Raw genomic sequence first — 9,907 nt, 5'->3', positions numbered from 1 at the left:
TGCTTTCCCCACTTGAATACATGACATATCCAGTGTATCCTACACTAACGGTGCTTCCTCACCTTAGAGCTGGGAGCTCATGACTGCATAGCCAGCCTTTGGTCCCCTTGCTTCAGAGGGAAGAGGGGCCCAAGGGACAGGCAATATCTCAGACACACTCTTCTAAAAGCAAAAACAGTGGCCATTAAAATAATGCGCTGTCCAGGTGTGATGGCTCTTATCTATTGTCCCAGCACTTTGGGAGGCAGAAGCAGGAAGATCGCTTGAGCCTAGGAGTTCAGGACCAGCCTGAGCAACATAGCAAGACCCCATCTCTTAAAAAAAAAAAAAAAAAAAAAAAAAGCTAGGCATGGTGGTATAAGCCTATAGTCCCAGCTACTCTGGAGGCTGAAGCAGGAAGATCGTTGAGCCCAGGAGTTCAGGTGACCTACAATCATGCCACTGCACTGCAGCCTGGGTGACAGAGTGAGACCCTTTCTCTAGAATAAACAAAATTAAAATTTTAAATATAAAATGTGCTGTCTTCCATGCACTGGATCTTTCTGAACTGCTTTTCTGTGGTGGTGCTGAGCCAATTCCTCTTGCTGTCTCTTCCCACCTGCTCTGAACTGCAAGCATTTCTGCTCCCCCAGGGAGGGCAGGCCTTGGTGAGGATGAAGGGGAGTACTAACCATTACACCAGGATGAGGACGTCAGCTGGGACTGTCCCAGGCCAAATGGGACACGTCGTCCCCCATCTCTATGAAAAACTAGAAATCTAGGAATTAACCATGTGGCTGCCAGAATCTCTACGTGAAGCTCTAACCTACTGATGTAATTTTTTTTCTTTTTTTTTTTTTTTTTGAGACGGAGTCTCGCTCTGTTGCCCAGGCTGGAGTGCGGTGGCGTGATCTCGGCTCACTGCAAGCTCTGCCTCCCGGGTTCACACCATTCTCCTGCCTCAGCCTCCCGAGTAGCTGGGACTACAGGCGCCACCACCACAACCGGCTAATTTTTAGTAGAGACGGGGTTTCACCGTGTTAGCCAGGATGGTCTTGATCTCCTGACCTCATGATCCGCCAGCCTCAGCCTCCCAAAGTGCTGGGATTACAGGCGTGAGCCACCGCACCCGCCCTATGTCCTTGTTTTTTATAATGGACTTTTTATAGAAAATATTTTTGGCTCCCCAAAATATGTACGTCAAGTTATAAATCATATCTTTACTACTCTGCTAACCTATTATATATAAACACAAAAACAGATCTTTTTAAACATAAAAAGAATAGAAACTCCACTCCTTAATATATACCCAAAAGAATTGAAAACAAATGCTCAAAACAGATACCCCAGTGATTAGAGCAGCATTATTCACAAAACTAGAATCAACTGAAAGTCTATCAATAGTTTAACAGTTAAACAAAGTGCAGTATGTCCACACAATGGAATATTATTCAGCCTTAAAAAGGAAGGAAATTCTGATACACACTACATACAACATGTGCAAGCCTTGAAAACCCAAGTGAAACAAGCCAGTCACAAAAGCACAAATATTGTATGATTCTATGTATATAAATTATCTAGAATGGTCAAATACATAGAGATCAATTCATAGAGGCAACGGTTACCAGCAGCTGGGAAGAGGGGGCATAAGGAGTCTCCACTTAATGGGCAGAGGTTCCATCTGGGGTGATGAAATATTTTGGAAGGAGTGGTGATGGCTGCACAGCATTGTGAATGTAATTAATCCCAATGAATTCTATACTTAACAGTGGCTAATATGGTCAATTATATGCTATATATATAGTTTTTGCAATCATAAAATAAGTTAAAAAAGAATATCAATTTAAAATACTTTTAGATAAACAATGAAGTTAAAGTTCTAATATTTTCTTCCCCTCTTCCAGTGAAGGTTTGTCCCCAGGTGCACACGTCCAAGACTAGGGCCCACAGTCCTAACCAGCCGGGCCAAGCCTCCCACTACCTATCACCTGGAAGGACATAGGATGAACTGGACACCCTGAGGTGCCTCTTTGCTGGTGGACATGCCTGTCTCCAGCCACGTCACCTCCAGGTTCAGGCATCAGTCTTCAGAGGTGAAGCTTGAAGGCTAAAGGCAAGAGGGGAGTTGGCTAGACCAGAACCCCCTCACTGCTGTGATTTTCTCACTGTTAGAATTTTTGCAAAGGTGGTTTCAACCCCAACATCTTCGGTTCAGGAATCTACCTGCAAAGTTTTGAGATTTTCGACAGTAGCCATGAAAAGATTCAAAGAGACTGGTAATTCTTTGCAAACTTACACCAGCTTCTTACAGACTTGAATTGATATTTTGTCTTTTTATAGAATAAGGGTATAAAGGAAGTTTTTGTACATTCACGATAACATCTAGCTTATCTTCTTGAAACCAACAACACCATTTTACCCAGAAATAAAAGCAGGTGGGCCAGACATGGTGGCTCACGCCTGTAATCCCAGCACTTTGGGAGGCCAAGGCGGGCCTATCACCTGAGATTGGGAGTTCGAGACCAGCCTGACCAATATGGAGAAACCCCGTCTCTACTAAAAATACAAAATTAGCGGGGCGTGGTGGTGCATGCCTGTAATCCCAGCTCCTCAGGAGGCTGAGGCAGGAGAATCGCCTCAACCCGGGAGGTGGCGGTTGTGGTGAGCTGAGATCATGCCATTGCACTCCAGCCTGAGCAACAAGAGTGAAACTCCGTCTCAAAATAAATAAATAAATAAATAAAAATATAAGCAGTGATCACAAAATGCAGGTACATTACCTTGAAGGAGAGAAGAGACTGTTAGGTAGAAATTAAGAGAGTTTTTTGTTTGTTTGTTTTTGTTTGTTTGTTTTGAGATAGGGTCTAACTTTGCTGCCCAAGCTGGAGAGCGATAGTGCAAACAAGGCTCACTGCAGCCCCAAACTCCTGGGCTCAAGCAATTCTCCTGCCTCAGCCTCCTGAGTAGCTAGGACTATAGGTATACACACTGCACCCAGCTAGAGATTTTTATTTGATGTTTTTGTAGAGACAGGGTCTCACTTTGTTGTCCAGGCTGGTCTCAAATTCCTAGCCTCAAGAGATCCTCCCACCTAGGCCTCCCAAAGCTCTGGGATTGCAAGTATGAGCCATTGTGCCCAGGCTGACTTTTAACAGTTGTACCTACTGACGTCAACAGCATAATGACAGTTAGGGCTGGCAGCAAAAAGCTATTTTAAACCTCATCTCAGTGATTTTAATTTTTCTTCTATTATTTTGTGCATACAAATTTTCAACAATGAACATATATTACTGTTGTAATTAGAAAAAGAACAATTTTTTAAACTGCCAAATTCTTCTGTTTCCTAGGTCGTATTTGTATTTTGGGCACTGAAGTTTGGGATCGTTTACTGCAGGAGACAGCAGTTCTGTATGTCCTGTGCGTCCACAGGGCACCTCTGTTAACGCAGCCTGCGCTGTTGCAGGCATTCATGATGACAGTGCTCAGTCATCACAAGGTGACCCATGCTATGTATGTTTTGCTTAAGAGCACAGAAGCATTCTGTACATATTATCAAGGTTTCATCAAAACAGTGATTATCTTAATCCTAGGATAATTCTTTTTTTTTTTTTTTTTGAGATGGAGTATCGCTCTGTCACCCAGGCTGGAGTGCAGTGGCATGATCTCGGCTCACTGCAACCTCCACCTCCCAGGTTCAAGTGATTCTTCTGCCTCAGCCTGCTGAGTAGCTGGGATTACAGGCGCTTGCCACCATGCCCGGCTAATTTTTGTATTTTTAGTAGAGACTGAGTTTCACCATATTGGTCAGGCTGGTCTCAAACTCCTGACCTCAGGTGATCCACCCGCCTCGGCCTCCCAAAGTGCTGGGATTACAGGCGTAAGCCACCACGCCCAGCCAATAATTCTTTTTTAAAAAATAGATTTAGTGGGTACAAGTGCAGTTTTGTTACCTGGATCTATTGTGTAGTGATGAAGGCTAGGCTTTTAGTGTGACCATCACCCGAATAGCATGTGTGATACCCTTTAGGTAATTTCTCATCCTTCTTCCCTCTCCCCCTCCCACCTTTTGGAGTCTCCAGTGTCTATTATTCCACTCTCCATGTCCATGTGTACACATTGTTTAACTCCCACTTACAATTGAGAAATGCAGTGTTTGACTTTCTGAAAAACAGTAATTTTTAAAGATTTTACACTGCAAAAGGGAACTGTCCACGATCTGGAAAATCCACCTTTCTGAGCACCTGGATCCCCAAGAACACTGGACAAATGAGCGACGCTGTCCAATAATTGCCACGATGCCTAAGGACAGTAACACTGCTCTCCCTGGGGAAGGTAGATGGAGTGCTGTGGCAGCGGCACATGAGTGAGTGGGGCGGGGGAACCACAGTTGCTGGTTATTGAGGCGTTTAGTATTGGCGTTCCCAGCCCAACCCCTAACTGCAGGCACCCCACTTCGCATGCCTGGGCCTCTGCTCCTCTGCCTGAGTTCCAGCCACTGCCCCTGGATACAGGCTAAAGGGCAGTAGGGGACGGTGTGGCGCACCCTGGATGCGGAACCCACAGCAGCCGGTGCCTGCCAGATATAACAAGCAAGCCGGGGCACACGGCTCTGAGGCACGTTTTCCAGAAAGCCTTCGAATTGTGTAAACTCTGTGCAGGCCAAAGGGCCTCTTGTGTAAGAGCCACATGCCAAGGCCCATCTAAAAGTTCCACTCCTGCTTGGCTCCCGGGTTGCTCTCAACCCTGCAGGGCGCTTCTCAATCCCTGGTGGAAGGTGAAAAATCATGCCTCACAGATTCTCTTCTCAGGAAAGACAATCCTGAAAGCGATTTTGTTCGGATTTCTTAACCGCTATTTGTCTGCTTCTGCTGTCTCCTTTTTAAGGACCTCGGGGGATGCCCAGGTGAGTTCACAGCTCCCTCCACACCCTGTGGCCCTGGGGGCCTGGTAATGGACACACACTGCCTGCGAGGCCAGTGTCCTTTCCTCTGCTCTCTTTACCTCGCTTCCAGCGTCTGTCGATGCCCATACCTGCCAGCCATCTTCTCCCCAGACTCCTCAGGTCTGGAGAACTATCGCATGTCAAAACTCATTCTGAGGGAAAGTCCCTCTTTGTCAGCAATTTTTTTTTCTTTTTTTCTTTCTTTTCTTTTTTTTTTTTTTTTTTTTTTTTTTGAGACGGAGTCTCTCTCTGTCGCCCAGGCTGGAGTGCAGTGGTGCGATCTCGGCTCACTGCAAGCTCCGCCTCCCGGATTCACGCCATTCTCCTGCCTCAGCCACCAGACTAGCTGGGACTACAGGCGCCTGCCACCACGCCCCGCTAATTTTTTGTACGTTTAGAAGAGACGGGGTTTCACCGTGTTAGCCAGGATGGTCTCGATCTCCTGACCTCGTGATCCGCCCGCCTCAGCCTCCCAAAGTGCTGGGATTACAAGCGTGAGCCACCGCGCCCGATGGCTTTGCCAGCACTTTTCACACAGACCCCGTGCTGATCGGTGTTGCTTATCACTTGGTGAGCACTAAACAATGTGCCACAGCCCAGGCAGCTGCCTTATTCTGTCCCCCAGGAACTCTCAGCCTCTGCACAGCTCCAGCCCAAGAAACATTCCCACCGACCCCCAGTTCTGCCCCTTTTGCTGGAAAATGAGTTTGAAAGAGTTTCTGCTTCAGAGGCAGCCCCGTGGCCCATTTGGCACCCCAGGCACCCTCCTGAAGCTGGGGAGTCGCCTGGGTGTGCCTGCCCTGCCTGGATTCCTTGCCTGTGATGGGTCATGGTGGTCCTTCAGCCTTGGTCTGAGCGTTTCTGCCACCAGAAATTTGTGCCCCCCACAAACAATCTGCCCTTGGAATGTCTAAGCTACCCCTTTGCAAAATGCTATAGCTTTTCACAAAGCTATACTGGCTGTGGCTTTTGGACTAATACCTTGACTGGTAAAACTAAAAATGCTCCCTGATGTGGCTATTATAAACCACAGTCACCTCATAGGAAAATCACATGCCTTTGACCTGCACTCAGGCAGGCTCCCTGACCTCCTGGTGTTGTCACACCTCCATCTACCAAGTCCTCATTGTTAGATTATTGTTAATATCATTGTGGGGTTTCTTCTTCCCATCTGGATCCAATAAAGTTGTCAGATTGTGGTATTCTCTCTCTTCCATCTGGGGCAGAGGTCACCTGCCAAGTAACCATTGTTCACGTTGGAGTCTGCAACTCCAAAGGGTTTTCTTCTTTGCTTTCACTAAAAATAGCTCTAATCCCTTTAACCATCACTTGACTTCCTCTACTGGAACCCGAATGGAGAGGCTGTTGTACGTAATTCTAACCATGACCTCCCTCGTTTGATCTCTGTTTTGTAAACCGCGGGGAAGGGTTATCATAAGGTGCCTGTGGTGGCTTGTCTTTGAGCTCCCTTTAATGGCCAGTCTTTTAACAGAGCTGGAAACTGTCTCTGCTGTTTACTTTTCCTGTGTGCGCTGCTCCTGGGCTTCTCTGTTATTTTTGCAAATGGTGTTTTATATGTTTCCACATCTTTCTAACATGTCATGCCTCCCATTAGAACACTCATTCCAGTATTAACAGTGATGTTATAAAAGACAGCAAACAATCAGAAGAAAAATAGTGCAAAACATGTCTCAAATGGCTACCTGTTCAAACAGAGTTGTTCCCTTCAACACACTGCCCCGAAACTTCACCCCCACTTTTTCACCCTGTTTTCCCTGGGCTCTGTAACTCTGCTCACGGAGAGCTCTGTTCCTGGGAATGCAGACACTGGCTGTGCTGATTTAGGTGATTTCAGAACTATCTCCATTATAGAAAACCCCTTGAAACAGGAGCCAAAACTCAGTAACAAATCCCCGGACCTCAGAGTGGGCAAATCCTTTTATTGTACTGTGGACAGGAGAAGCCAAAGGAATTTCGTTTATTTTCCAGATAGTTAGGAAGATGGATGGATAGACAGATGGACAGAATGATAGGTTTTCTTTATAAGTCAGTATGAACTGAGTAGGAATTACATATTGGCAAAAATCAGTGAGCCAAAAATCAAACCAGCACATCAAATTGCTCTCCAAACTGAACTAAACCAAAGGATGTGTGGCTTGAGTCTGACCACAGAGAATGACCGCTTAAGATCACCCACGTCGGGTGTTCTTCCCTTGGAGAAGGAGGCACTGGCAATGTCAGGCATCCTGGAGAAGCCACCCCATAGACTGTGGGATGATGGTGCAGCCCTACTTATCACCTTCCTAAGACCAGCAATGTCAGAATGTTCAGTGACACTTTACTCATCTCAAGGGTCTAGACGTAGGCTCTGGGCAAAAACAACTCCCCACACCTCTTTGCTCTGTAACAATAAAGTTGATCTATTTCATTCAAAACTTGGTGAGTCCTTGGAGCTCAGCACACCACACCCGAGACACACAACAACAGCACCAGCACCACACACAGAGGAGCACTGGGCTGAGCATCTGATGTGGGTATCTAATGCAAACCAAGCCTGAGTCAGGCAGTACCGTTCCCATTTTCAAATGGGGAAACTGAGGCACGGGTCGGTTGTGCAGTTTGCCGAAGGGCATGCAGCCACAGCATTACCGAGAAGGCATTTGAACCCGGGCCTCCTCTGTGGCTACAAACCATCACACTAAACACTCTCCTGCCATAACTAGTGACTGATCTGCTCTGATCTAGAACAGGCACCTCTGTGACTACAATCACACGTCCTAAATGCATTTTTGGCTATACTCCCTTTTCCATTTATTCTGCAGATGTTTACTGAGGGCATCCTACGTGTCACCACTGTCCTGGTGCTAGGGACACGATCAGTGGTGAGCAAACACTTACTCTCCTCATAGAACTTTACTGGGAAAGAAATGTAATCCAACCAGGAAATGTGTAATTCATGTAGGACAAGTGGTGCTGTACGTGTTCTCAGCAGGGAACCTGGCCTGAGGGTCTGAGCGGCTTCTCTAAGTAACATCAGAACTGAGCCAGTGCCTGAAGGATAAGTTAGAGTGCCAGTGGAAAGGGGATGGAGATGTGTAATCCAGACACAGGGAAAGGGCGTGCTAAGGGCCTGTGGCCGTGGGAGCATAGCTAGAGCCTATGGCTCAACAGGAGGTTAGGAGAAGCATGCAGAGTGAAGGGGAGTGGAGAGCAGGGGTCAGCGCACACTGCATGTTACATGCAGAGGGAAGACTTTGGTACAGGCAACGGGGAGCCTCTGAAGGGGTTTAATCAGGAGGATGGTGGGGGACAGAAGGATAACAGGATCTTATTTGTACTGGGAAAAGACCCCCTGGCTGCAGGATAGGGTGTGGATTGGGGGCCACAGTGCACGCTGCAGCCTGGTTAGCAGACAGTGGCCGACAGCCTACTGGACAAGGCAATGAGACCTCACTTTTGTGATTCTGCAGACAGCTTTGCTCCTGCTTCCTCCATCCTGCTTTGAGGACCTTAAGTGCTGGGTCTGTTTGCCAGTGAAAGTTACCTTCTCCTTATCATGTGCGTCATAGAAGCCCCCACAATGGGCTTACATGTGGCTCCATTTCACTGAAGTCGTCATGGATAGGATGGCCTAACCTGCCTGACTCTGTCTTTGTTAATTCTAATTCTGAGGTAACAGTCTGATTTTAAGAAAATGCTTCCTAGTGCAAACGCCCTTTTCTGAGCAGGCATCATTACTGTCAATTAATGAAACATCTGTGAGACTGCAAAGTCAAGCCTGCATCTCTCTGTCATTTAACTAGAATTCTCTCCATCTCCACCACCATTTCCACCATCTCAGGTAAAATACCAGTGCATTATTTCAAAGGCAAAGACAGTAGGATACATAACAGTGAGGACTGCCGTGCTCAGCCTAACAACAGGGGATTTAGAAGGTGTCTTCACCCCTTCCAGCCTACATGGTCTCTGCTCCTAAGAACTGATTAGTGCAGGTGTGGGTACCCAGAGACTGAATGCATCATTAATATGCTGTTATTAAGATTCCAAGGGTCTCATATCCTCACAGGTGATACAACAATATGCTAAAATATCCACTGACCTCATACACGAGCTCTGCCCATCAAAATAAATAAATTGTTACAAAAAAGAGATTGGAAAAAAAGAGCAATTTAAAAAAATAGCTTCAACCAAACTTGGCAAGGAAACACTTCTGAGGTCTTCCTGCATTTCAAACAAGGCTTTCTTGAGGTCTGCCCAGGAGCTGCTGAGGAAAGAGGCTGGAAGTGGACGAGGCCAGGCCAGCCAAGAGCAGGAGCGACCCCATGCCATCCTGTGATTCCCAAGGTCTCTTGTTGCTTCCACCACTCGCTCTCTCTCTCTCTCATTCAGAAGCTGATGGACAGCAGGGACAGGGGCTGCCCAGGCGCCAAGCCCATGACTCCAGAGAGCCTCAGGATCGTATCAAAGAGTTTCAATCATTCAGCTGCCCCCAGAGCTTTGGAAAAGTTGTGACATATTCATGGCATGAACAAAGAAACACACCACTTCCAGGATCTGAACTCTGACCGGTTGTTTGTGGTATGAGCCTTTGGCAAGCAGAGAATGGCAAAGGTTTCTACAGGGTGTGACTCAAGGGAGAGAGCCCTTTCTGTGCTGCTATGAGAAATGATGGGAGAATAAGTCAAGATAGAAAAACATTGAGGAAACTATGCTCAGCACATTCAGAACAACTATATATTCCCTGGTGCCATGCTTTGCATGGGAGGCAGGGAGCAAACCTTCTGAAGTCAGCTTCCTGTCTCCAAATCACAGACCTCAGACTAGTCATCCTACCCTTTCACACCCGAGTTTCCACAGGGGGCAGTGGGAATTGTATCCCGTTCTTTCCCCTCCTGCGTCCCTCCATAGCAGTTCATGAACTTCCACCCCATTAACTCTCCTGTTGTATCTGCCAGCAACTGCCACAATTATGCCAAATAAAACGCC

The sequence above is a fragment of the Pan troglodytes genome, chromosome 12 (genome assembly GCF_028858775.2).
Source record: "Pan troglodytes isolate AG18354 chromosome 12, NHGRI_mPanTro3-v2.0_pri, whole genome shotgun sequence".
NCBI lineage: Eukaryota > Metazoa > Chordata > Mammalia > Primates > Hominidae > Pan > Pan troglodytes.
Note: the sequence above shows the minus strand (reverse complement) of the source record.